Here is a 13,373-nt window from a genome sequence, read left to right as displayed (position 1 = left end):
TTTTTTTTTTTTTTTTTTTTTTTATTTGACAGTTTGCATTAAAATTCAAAGGTGGCACTTTTCAAAAGCATTTTCATAACCCAGGTATTAGTTGCAGAACCATAAGAGCAAAGTTATTTAAAAGCATGACTACAAAGCCTAACTGTATACCCTACTCTTGGCTGTAGACCTGGGGCTTCCTCCCTAAGCAAAATCACATGGAAGTAAAAGGTAATTTGCCCAAGTGAGACTAGATGAAAATCAAAGGACTGTCCCTTTAAGAAAAATTTATCATCCTTTACCACTCTGAAGGGTTGCATTACAGCTCTGCTACTTTTGTGCTTCAGCTGAGCAAGTTACAGATATTAAACAGAATGGCACATCACAATAGGACATGAAATGAATTATAGCATAATGAGTGAACACATCTACTGTATTATTATACATAGTCACCTTTTATGTATTATGTAAAAGAATCCAACTTGAGAGATCTAGCTTATTTTTCATTTCAAAAGAATTTTGTAGAGAACAGTTATAGTGTCAATTACTTCAGTATCAAATAGCAGATTTTTTGAAAGGTGTAAGGTGCAGGAGGGCCAAGCAGAGGTAAATACATCACCAGTCACTGGGACAGCATTGATCTTAACAGGCAGCAATGAAAAGCAGCATCAACAAATTTCAACCCTGTTTTGCTATCCAGCAGCATAACTGCTCTGCTTGGGATAAATGACAACGCAGTGTCAGGACGCTGACAGGCTACACAGAGGTCTTACCTGTGTCCTGGGAGGATCTTCACAGTTATACCCACCATTTCATTTTACAGGTAGTTGTCTGCACTCATGAGGGGTTTTATTCAGTAAAGGTGATGTCCTGTGGAAAATAAGGCAAAGCAGAGTGGAACAAAACATTCCTTTCCAGGAGGAAATACCATTCCCAGCAGTAGCTTGCAAAAATAAGATTGCCTGCAGTGAATAGGGAGGCAGGTTAAAACTGATTGCATCTTTAAAAAGGATGACAATGTTCAGGGGATTTTGTTACTTCTCGGAACAAAGGAACATCAGATTCTTCAACTATCGGACACATGTTCAAGCTAATGCTTAGGCCACCTGTAGACCATCTTGCACAAGATCAAACCTATGTCCATCAAAATTTGCAGATGCTTATACAGAAACTAATATTTTACTTTGACATCTTGAATTATAATGGTTCATATGACCTTGTGATGTTTCAGTTATTAAAAAAAAGAATTCAGCTATACATAAGCTATCAGAAAAACATAACAAACAATGGAAACTGTATGCTATGCATGGTGTCTCCTAATGAAAATGACAGCTCTTTTTTGTTCAAGAGAAAATATTTGGTTTACACACGTCATTCATTTGTAACTTATCTGCATGCAACTGAAAGGACTATTGGCTAGGTGAAACACTTAAATAGGCTAACCAATTTTATACAGCTGATAGTGGTTTAACAACCGCAAGAAATATAGTTGTCTTTAGAGGAACAACTTCATAATCTTTTATCTACTGAAAACCAAATACATTTTAAGGAAATTATAAATATTCCTCTTATCTTACCATGATAAAGAGATTTACTGCAAACATTAACGTACCTACTCTCCACACATAATTTATAACAGAGGAAGAGCTTGAAATGCTTTTATGTAAACAATCGTAGATTTTCCTATGGTTACTAAAAGGCTGTTTAAAACTGTTTAGTAGCAGGGGACCTTGAAAAACATTGTTTCTAGTGAAGCTCAGTGTTTCCTTTAACTTTTGCACAATATTCACCCCGCTGACACCATTTTTGTCTCAAATCCTTACATAAACAATGTCTGTAATAAAAGCAAATATATTTTTACCAGTTTCATATGAAGCAGGCCTTGGAATAGAAATGCAAACAAAGATACTGGTGTAAATTAATGAAAGCATCTTCCAGCTCCTAGAGCACATCAAGTACCTTCAACCATCTCCATTCACAGAAAACGCCACATTTATGCTAACTGACAAAACAGAAAATACACAGGACTCCAAATACCATACAACAACCAGACTTCCATAATTATCACCACCTGTTTTTATAACTGGTGAGCAAGGATACACTTGAAAGAAAAAAAGAGACACAGTTACACACTTGCTCTATGCCCTCTATTCACATAACAATGTCTGGAGGAGGCTTTCTGCTACAATGCTGTCTTTTATCAAAGTTCACCCATCCAGAATCTGTGTTCAGAAAAGGAGAAATAAGACTCCAGTTGCGATAATCTATTTATTAGAAGGAAGTTTAGAGACTCAGAGTAAGCTTAATATTTTAAGTTTCTGGTCTGCCTGGAAAACTACTACAAGCCTCCCTGTTACATTAAGTCCTCCTAAGAGACTAGTACCTCGAACAGTAACATCATAGTCTGCAGCAAACACCAAGTGACAGACCTTATGCTATCCCTCAGGGAGTTGCCTCATTTTATACATGATTCTGCATAATGAGACACAATGTGCAAGCGTTCTAGATTCTGGAATACCTATAGACGTGTCAGGTTTTCACACTATCCTGTCTTTTGATCTCAAATTTCCCAAAGCAGATATGTTAAAAATATGTTTCTGTCCTTTATATAATCTTTCACAGAAATAATGTTACGTAGTTTATAAATGAATCCCTAAGTAAAAGATAATAGTTACACTTCCCACTTCTAATCCATTATCAACTACATTTTAATACAGGATGAAAGCTAAATTAAAGTAGCTTCATAGAAAAAAAAAATTCCATAGGTTTCAATGGTGGACTCCATCAGAATATTTAATTTGGAGCCACTGTGGAATAATTGACCTTTTACAGCCGTTACAGAAAAAAGAAACATGATTTACATGAGAGTCTAATATCCCATACTCCAGCTGAAGTCACAGTTGTAGGCACACATAATCTGACAGAAAGCAACATCGAACATGCTTTTAAGATCTAGCTTGGCCAGAACAGGACTGTAGGAGTTGATAGTATGTCTCCTAACCCCCAAGACAGCAAAAAAGAGTCCCAGACCCACCATAACCAGTTGATGAGAAAGTTCATTATAACAATCAATTGTAAAACAGGTTAAAAATTGGCAATTAGTTCTGAAGGACCTCTAGGCCCATGGATCTAGTCTAGATCTCTAGAACCAGCAATGAGGACACAACTTTATTTGTGTTCTGGTAAAGCATGAAGATCTCAGAGAGGCCCAGGCACTGTACACACACAAAAGGAGGCAATCCTCACATCCAAAGAGGCTGCAACCTAGGAAACAAGCTAGGAAAAAGACACATAAAAGACATATATCTGATGTCTAGGGTCAATATCCTGCAAAGTTGGCAATAGCCAGAGCACAAGTTCTTGCTCCCAGTTCAGCAGAGCAGGGGACTGAACTTGAGCCTCCCATCTCACCTAGGGTCATGCCCAGGGCACCCTCATGCAGGAAGGGAGCTCCTCATTTCAGCAGAAACCGAGCTGTGAGTTATGAGAAAGTTTCCAGATGAAAATTTGTCTAAAATATAAATTTCAATTTAAAAAGTGAAATAGTATCAATTATCTGAGGTTTTCCATAAAGGAAAAACATAACACTTTTTTTGAGGTACTTTTAGTTTTTTGAGGCGCTTTATTTTTTTCTTTTTTAAGTTTTTACCTGGCTGTAATTTAGAATCAGAGGATCACAGAATATCCCAAGTTGGAAGGGACCCATGAGGATCATCAAGTCCAACTCCTGACTCTGCACAGGGTAACCTAAATGTTAAACCATGTATCTAAGAGCATTGTCCAAGCGCTTCTTGAACACCCACAGACTTGGGGCCATGACTACTTCCCTGGGGAGCTTGTTCCAGGGCTTCACCACTCTCTCAGTGAAAAACCTTCTCCTAATATCTAATCTGAACTTCCCCTGATGAGCTTTAAGCCATTCCCTTGCATCCAGTCATCAGACAACAGAGAGGAGATCAGCACCTCCCACTCTGCTCCCCCTCATGAAGAATTTGTAGACAGCAATGAGGTCACCCCTCAAGTTTCCTTATCTCCAAGGTGAACAAATCTAGTATCTTCAGCCACTCCTCCTAAGTCATGCCCTCTGAAGCTTTCACCATCTTTGTTGCCCTCCTTTGGACACAAACCCTTTCCTTTGTTAAGGGAAGGTTGCAAAATGAAGCAAAAGAACAATATTAGAAGAACAAACATTTATCCAGTTGGGCTAGTAAACAGGACTATGCAGCACACACGCTGTGACTGAGTAGCTTGAACAGTCTATCTGGAACATGAATTAATTTTTTCCATAAAGAATATGTTGCCCCAAACCAACACTGGACTAGGGCTACATAAAGCTCTGCGGAAAAAGGCAGAAAAATGAAATATTTTCCTTTACCTCCAACCTCATACCTTTTGAACAAATTGAGTAATACTCTTAAAGGAATGATACACTCTGTGGTTCAATTATGCCAGTCCTTACAAAAAGCAAAAACAATAATGAAAAGATTCCCACTTTTTGTTGAGCTGCAAGCACAGCAAACCCAGAAATTACCAAGCTGCTGAGCTTTGGTTGGACACAATAGAGACCTGTTCCAAGAAGCTGAAGGGCCTACATCAAACTTTTTTTTTTTTTTTAAATAGAGAAAGATTATCATGAAATGGTATAAAAAACACAATTCCTTTCCTAAAAGACTCACTGAGACTATAGCTCAGAGAAAGGGCATATCTCAGATGGGGTGGCGATGGCTGAGAGAAAAGCCCTTTTAAGGACACAAAATGCTCACGTTTTACAACCAGGCCAGGCCACAAACTCTTTCAGATGCTTTAGGGCAAAGGCAAACTTCGTGGCCTCTGATGCCATTACCACAGGCATAAGAATGCCCCTAAGGCTGGACATCATACAGCTGCAGGTGAGATGGAGTGGGAGGAGATCACCAGATCATGTGAGGGTGAAAGCCATATGGTATTGCCCTTGAAGTCAGAGTCCCTCTGTACCCAGAGAGCTAGGACCACCAGGCAGAAAAGACTGACAGTATGCTCCTTAAGTTTCAACTATTTCAGTGCCGCCAAGGTGGGTAAATCTTTCAGTAACAGATAGTAAGAGAAACCTAAATGCTCCACGATCATTTCATGTCCTTCCTTCTCAAGAAATCTTACTGCCACAGTGTGAACGACTGGGTTGGGAAACAGGTGATAATCACAAGGGATTACCAAAACCTGCTCACATGACCAAGTGCATCATGGAACACATCCCTACTTACAGCAAGAAGCAGCTGCCCTGTATTTTCAAAAGAATATGGAGTTACTTATCCTTCAGTGTGTATGTTTCCTCTGCTAAGTAGCTGCCTTCCACCAGTCCAGCAATGTCTGCAATTCAGCAATAAGTTTTTCCCTGGACAATGCCTGTGGTTTGTCAAGTGCACCGGACGAGGGTGCTATATAAATGTGATTTTTTAGGTGATTCCCTAAGGGAAAACTGCTATAAATGATGTCAGGAGTAACCACAAGAGTTACCACGTAGCTAGCAGTAGTCACGTTATCCTTTTAGGTCCCCAGAAGAGTATTCAGCAGTCTCATCTCATTGCAACAGAGTGATGAGAAATTACACAGGAGCAACTAAGCAGAGGTGTCTGTGCTCTATTATGTACATTCAAGATGCAGGAAAAGAGAGGGTTGTTTTTGACTTTTGATTTGTTAGGTATTTTGGGGGGGGTTTGTTTTGTTTTGGTTTGGTTTGGTTTTTTAAATATGGCAGGCACACTCAGCCCCATGACTATTTTCTGCATAAGAAAATTCAGCCGTCCGTTTGTTTCATTTCTTCTGGGTGTTCCCTGACCGACCTGCTGCTGCATTCTAGTTGGGTACCATTCCAGGTACCTAATCTCAGTTACATCAGACTCTTTTTTTTTCATACCTAAAACTGGTGTGAAACCACACAAAACTCAGTTCACAATTTTCTTGTGTTCTTACAGTTGCACATTGGTACAATGAACAAGTTCTTTGAAAAGCTGTGCAGGACAGCTGACTGATTTCTCTGGTGGACTGATGGTCAGCTTCAGAAAATGCTATGTTTGAAAAGGGAAAAAAAAAAAAGAAAGGGAAAAAAGAAAGAAAGAAAAGAAGTTAGTTGATACGAAACAACTCTCATGGTGATCCCTCAAGCCTGTACATGCATTTTCACATTCTTCCAGCTGCATACTTGCCCAGCCTGAAGTATACAAATACTTGTGGCAGGATCAGAAATTTTCCTTTTGCTAGGCATTAAGAAAGGAAATGCTTGATCTAGAAGACACTGGCAAATTTACCAGGCTGGTACAATTTAGCCTGATGTGAGAAGGCTGCCCGAGTTTCACAAGGAACAATTTGGCTTTTAATACCATTTTCCCCTACTCTTCCTAACACGGTAAGTGAAGGGACCCTCAGCAATCCTTGTCCTCCAGCCACATCTCTCACAGCATTGCACAGTAGCAGCCAGCACAACTGACTACGCCAAACTGTAATCATCTTTTGTCCCTCCTGTGCAGCCAAAATCATCTTCCCTCTCTTCCCTTGCTGTTATTCTGAGCAGCTACAGCTATCAGTCTTGCATAGCTGTGGTCTGGGATACTCCACTGAAACCAAGTGCTACAGACACAACCAGCGACAGATGTGGAGGAGAAGCCTCTGCCATTTCTCCAAGCTCAAGAAAATCCAAACACTTCGACTTATGAAAGAAACCAGATCCCCTGCCTGGGCTGATGGACTACAAATCTAGCGAGTCTAAGTAGGCTGGAACACGCTGCATTAGGGCTTGAATAATGTGCAGTTTTCTTTTTAACTATTGTTTTTAGATAAGCAGTGTCATAATAAATAGACCTATGGAGAAGCGCTCGTTTTTCAGCTGCAGAGAAACACTCCAAATGAGCGTTTTCTGTTTGACAGCCCTTCTTTCCCACTCTCTTCACCCACCTTCCTTCTCTCCCTCCCTCCCACCTTACTTTTTTTCAAAATAAACATTCCTGCATTCCATTACCTTTATACATCCTTTATGTATGCTGGTCAAGCACATCGGAAGGACTGGAAGAGACCTATGAGCTATGGGCATCAATACCCTGCTGTCACGTGGACCTCTTCCTAAGCATATCGTGCTCCATCTTAAAGCAGTTTGCTTGTTTCTCGGCGGTCGCTGAATTGGAAACCCACTTCAGGGCCTCCCTGCTCTAACGGGAGCCTCTTTAATTCCAGGCTACGCTGTTTTCCTCATGTGTTTTTTGTGCTAGCTTTATCTTTCAATTGCAATGTCTTTTCACTCCTGATGAATAGGCATTCAAAGCATTTTTAGATGATGTTTGTATTTGCTCTCGGTCTGCCACTTTGCCAGATTAAAAGGACATAGGCTTTTTGTACATGGCACATTCTCCATCCCCTTGATTTTCCAGGACCGGTAGGCCCTTCTCCCTATCAGTCCCATTTTCAATTAAGTGTTTTGAACATGGGTGACCAGGTTTGTACTCGCTATTCCAGGCGAGGTCTCTGCAGTGCCTTGTATAATGGCAGCAATACTTCCCTATCTCTGCTGCAAATGCCTCTCCTGACACATCCTAGATCACATTTGTCTTTTTCATGGCTGTCTCCCGCTGGCATGCTGAAGCCCAGCTAGGACTCCCAGCTCCTTCTCCTCCTCCGTCATTTCCAGCTGATGAGCACCTGTGAAACCTGGTAAAGCAGAAGGGTCAGCGAGACAGAGGACTGCTCCTACTGCATCTCTTTATTTAAGACTGCTCGGAGGAAGAAAGAGGCATAAATGAGTCTGTAACAGCTGTCACAGCAGTTGTTACAGCCAGCCAAATCCTGTGAATGCTTTCCATTCCCATTCGCTGAGCAAACCCTGAGATCAAGACCAAGCCACAAGCAACAGCATCTCTTGAGCGCTGAACACCACCTCCAGGAAGGTTCTCAGTGGGGGAGGAAGGAGTGAGAAAATAGCAGAAGAGTCACACACAACCCCAAAAAAACCTAAAATTGATATGATGTAGAGAAGCTATTCTGATCAGTTCTTAAAAGCCTGAATGAAATAAGCTAATTTGCAATGGAGGTGGGAATTTTTTTAATCAGGCAAAGACGTGTGCATACATAAATGGGAGGATGACATTAACATTGCTTTGGAAAAAACATTTTCATTAAAATATTAACTTCACTGTGCACACTTAGGAGATTATACTGTAAAATGAGCAGGGTTTTTTTTGTATAATGTTACTTCATGTGTTGGAAAGGAGAAAGCCTGGTAACTATCTTCGTTCTTTCAACACCACTAGTTTTTGTAAGATGGCCAGCCATGCCATCATTAATATCACAAGAGGATTCATGTTTGTTTATTCTAAAATGAATGTAAATTGGACTTCGTACCTAATACCTTAAAGCCATGCTGAAACACAAGGAAGTCTATTATCTTTGTGCCATGTATTTTAGGATTTTTTTTTCTCCCCACTCCAACAGAAGACTGACAGTTTATAACACAGCGGTGCAACTGCCTCACTTGCACATTTACAGTGCTCAATAAGGGGTTGAAATGCTTAAACCCCCAGAGAACCTCCTTGTCCTTTCCCCCACAGCAAATGTCTCCCTATATTTCAATACAGCTGTGAAAATTTTTACAAATAACAAATATCTAGCCTTTAGATAATGCCTTTCATGCAGAAGAACGTAAAAAACACTTTACACAGGGCTCAGGCAAATCGTTTCAGTACATGCCAGCAGCAGAGCTGAGCCTGGAATCAGAAGCGGAGCTGCCCATTCCACATGGCACCTCCTGCCCGTGGCCCTGGGACCCAGTTCATCCCTATGGACCATTTCTTGCAGCAAACACATCCTAAATTACAGCAAAAAAATCACGACAGAATTGTTGAAACACCTCAACGTTTCCATAAGCCGTACTGGACAGACATCCAAATGCATTCAAATATGCTGCCAAACACCCATACTGCTTTGGCTCAGGAAATGAGTTATCACCTTTGACCACCAAGTCATGCTGACTTTTTTTATGTCAATAGCACTGTCTAAACCCGGCTTTTAATAGCAGCCATGTCACCTACCCCAATTTACAGCATTACTGCGGATTGTGCCACAGCACATTTGTTATAAAATTCTTCAAGAACAGTGACAATAAAATCAAGACAATTACTCCCCCAAGCACTAGCGTTGGGGTATTTTTTAAAGAACAGATTTGATTGAAAGGTAAAGATTAGCTTTAAATTCCTCCACCCCTTCTTTTATTTGAATATGAAAAGAAGGTGTAATACAGATGCTTACCTTGATATGACATTAAAAGACAGTTTGGGTCAATATAATTACTGTAGAACAGCAGAATTTTTTTAAAAATCCTTAAATATTTGTACTTACTGATTTTACCCTTCAGATGCATTTTAGCATTCTGGGGTAATTGGCCAAGTCCAAACCACAGATGCAGAAGTAACTAGTAGACAATCCCTCCCTTAACATGTATACTATCCATACAACGTCATAGGTTAATCCCCCCCAAACAAGAAAAAAAGTATTTCTGCAACAACATTTTAGAATGTAACCATGTGAGTCAAAGTGACCCCCCAAAAGAGCTTCTTTGCACTTGATGGGAGGTTTATGGACATGTTGTAAACGTCAGACTACACCATTTTTAATAATAAAAAAAGACACTGTAATACTGTTTCCTTGTAACCGGGACAGAAAATCATTTGGTAAGAATAAGAACATTTATTGGTTTTGACATAAAAATTTCTTGCTGTGAGGTGGAAACGCTGTACTCCAAATACCAGAAGAAACGTGAAATCTCAAGGGTTATGTTCAGTAACTCTTGGTTCAAAAGCAGACGTGGCAGGTGCATTATTTAAGAGCTTGTCAGAGATGATCTTCTACAGCACACTACTCCAGGATTCATCTCCTGCTATGCCTGGGAAGGGGATTCTTGTGTAATTATATGGCAGAACTGGCTGGCAGCACATCAAGCCCATACTGCCCAACCCTCCTCAATACCACTGTGGTCACTACATGTTAATATCCGGAAAGGTCTTCAGTACTGAATGCAACTACTCCGCCCACATACCCCACGTAAGAGCAGTTCTTTGGCTGAGCTCTTCAGAGTGCATTTGCTCTGAAAAATTCAAAGCGATGTTCTCAGTAGCCATACTTGATGTTCTAAAGCATATTTTGTATTGCTGTATTCGGTGCTAATTTGGTGCCACAAAGATGTAGAATATTCAATGCAAATGAGAAACAGTTTCAGCCCAAGCTACTGCTTTGAATTTCCTGACTCCTGCACATACAAGAACTTCAGCATAATTTATTTAACTTTTTTTTTTCTTTCTTTCTTTCAGAGCATAAATCCTTGAGTAGAAGCTAGTCACATCAGATTTCAGTAGGGATGATCACAATTGAACATGCTAGGAGAAAACCAGAAGAGGCTCAAAGAACCAAACTGTTCAAAACAAAACAAAAAACCCAGTCAAAATAGGTTGATTGGGCCCTCTATGACTATAGCAGTGAGATAAATTTTCAGCTGTGTAAACCATTGCTGTCTTCAGCACAGATAAGCTAATTTTGGCACACGGTACGACCTGTGTTTCTGTAGAAGATACTCCAGACATACATAGACCTGCATAGCTACCCTCTTTTACACACTCATATACATTTCAGGAAGAAAGAATTTCCTACGTGTTTCAGTGCCAGAGTAAAAATAAACACAAAATCTAATTTGAACTATTCCAGTACAGACTTAAAAATTCCTTTATACAGGAAAATCACAGCTTGTAGAATGTATCTTTTTTTTTTCTTTTTTACATAACTGAGTAGCTTAAAAAGAAATAGCAGGAGAAATATAATTTAAAATTGCATATTTTTAGAAAATACTATTTTAATGGAAAGTGCTCCCCTTAAACATGTCTATACTGGCCAGTCAAAAAGGATACAAAGATTAGAAAGAAATGGCTTTTCTAATGTATCACTGCACTAAACAACATTTGAGAGCAGAAGAAAAGTACAGAGAAAGCAATGGTTGTACCTTTAATATGGTGTATGCCACGTGTTTGTGGCACAAAAACCATCTGTAACAAAACATTTTGCACAGAATTGTGCTCTGCAGTGGTGAGAGAAACCATAAAAAAGGAAGGTGACCCTATGTATGCTTGACTGAAAAACAGAAAGTAGCTCTGTAACATCTCTCACTTGCACTGAACCCTGAAAGGGAAAAAAATTAGGATGATTACACATTTAACTGCAGTAATCCTGGATTAAAGCATTTAATTCCTAGACTGTTTACAAGCCGTCAATACAAACATTAATAAGCAGATATATGGCAGGCTGCTTTAAAAGTATATTACTTCGCTGTCAAAACTAGCTCTGGTACAAATTCAGGAGTATATAATGTTTTATTCTTTTTAAAGGAAGGCTTTATCTTAGGGGTTTTACGTAATCTCATATGCCTGAACTACTACATAAAAATATAACATCCTCTGCAAACATTAAGTAGGTGGTTTCTCTTTTGTTAGCAACTGGAGTACACCCTAGCGTTTTAAATTTTTGAATGCCTTTGAAAATAAAAGGTGTCTCCAATATAATATTTATAACAGGTAAATTATATCTCTTCAGACAAGAGTAACAATTAAGAGAAAGCATCTGTACCATGTTTACCTTTACGAAGCATTATTGTACAAAGTAGCACAGAACCTCAATACGCGTGCAAACTTACATTATTCTGGGGTACATCTGGAAAACTCTTCACCATTAGCTCTAAGGAAACTGATAGCTCTGAGGCAAACTTGACTCTCCATTCTCCTCCATCAATAAGTATTGCCCAGTCACTCACAGTACAGGTAAATCACCTCATCAGCTTAAGCCTTGTATTGGCATTTCAAAAAAAAAAACCCAACAAATTTGTCAGCCTGGGCTCCCATGTCACAGCAGGACAGGCTCCCATGTCTGGGAATTTCCAACAGGCACAACGTCGCTTTTCAGAAATGGGTTACAGGAAGAAGATTTAAAACCAACGTGCCCTTGGATTTCTTCCATTTCCATTTCTCCTGATAAGAATAGCACGACTCCTCCCCCACCCCCAATAGTGTATAAATTCATTTGCCCTAGTTCACTTTAACCTGTGTCTTAACTCAATGGAATCTGGGTTAAATCCTTGATCTAAAACCAACTGTAGTCAAGAAAAGCCTTTCCACGGGCATGAACAGGTTTTAGCTCTGGATGGGGAAACGCAGATGTGATGCTGCAGTGCAACACCACTCCCCGTGTCCTGCTAAGGTATGGGGAAACATAAAGCTCTGTATCAGATGGGAAACTACACATACAGGAGGTGGCAAATTCCTAGGTGACACAGCCAAAGCCTTGTGACTGATGCCTCCAAGAGTTCAGAATCACTGCAGTCAGTTAACGTGGGAAACTGTAAATCCATTGATTTTTGCTAGCTTGGAGAAATACTGTGAAACTCTAAATAGCCTCTCAGTGACAAAACCACAAAGTATCTGTAGTGGCATGCTCTGCGGCTGAATGTTGTCCCTACAGACAGCATTCTGCACACGTCACTAGATTATCACACACAAAAATAATGAGGGAGGAGGGGGAAAAAATAGAAAAATGCATCTGAGAAGTTACTTATGTTTAATGCTTAAAAGTCTGAATGCACAAACAATAATCTACCATTATAGAAGTACTGGTGGTCAATACAATGCATTAGAACTATGTACAATGACACAGTTTAGTATCAAAATCTTTCTACAATGTAGAGTATTACGAAACTGTTAATGACATCAAACACTAAGCACTTAAGACACCATTTTTTGCTACCACATTTGGAACTTCAATGAACAGTCCATTTTAACTTGCAGCATCAATCCATTTCTAGTATGAAATTAAGTAATTTTCTACTTATACAATAAGATTTATCTACACGGGTCTTTTGATTTTGATCCATAGCAGCAAAGGCACTGTACATCAGCAGATCCACAGACTTAAAGATTTCTTTTTAAAGCATTCAAAAAAAAAGTCACAGATCATAGTTTAACAGCAACAACAACAACATAAAAAGATAACACGTTGTCTCTGGCACAATGGCTCAGTCTGCGTCCGTTTTAGGGACATCCAATCAAGACTTGGATTGAACTGCTGGCGAACAAAGCAAGTCCTTATCCCAGTGAGAATCCATTCCTTTTTGTATGTTGGAATGAGTACTCTTGTAAATCCTACCTCAGAGGTCATTGCTTTTGTAGTTTGTATATTGGTAGGCATCCATTCTTATTTCAGTGCAGTTTCCAAAGAACATATCAAATATTTTTCATAATCTCTTGTAATTGAAAAATTGCCCAAAGACACATATCCCCATTTTCAAGGAAACATTGCAAAAGTTTCCAGAAGTAACAAAGGTGATTCTTTGAGGCAACTTA

Source organism: Charadrius vociferus, unplaced genomic scaffold (genome assembly GCF_000708025.1).
Source record: "Charadrius vociferus isolate BGI_N301 unplaced genomic scaffold, ASM70802v2 scaffold380, whole genome shotgun sequence".
Classification (NCBI taxonomy): domain Eukaryota; kingdom Metazoa; phylum Chordata; class Aves; order Charadriiformes; family Charadriidae; genus Charadrius; species Charadrius vociferus.
Note: the sequence above shows the minus strand (reverse complement) of the source record.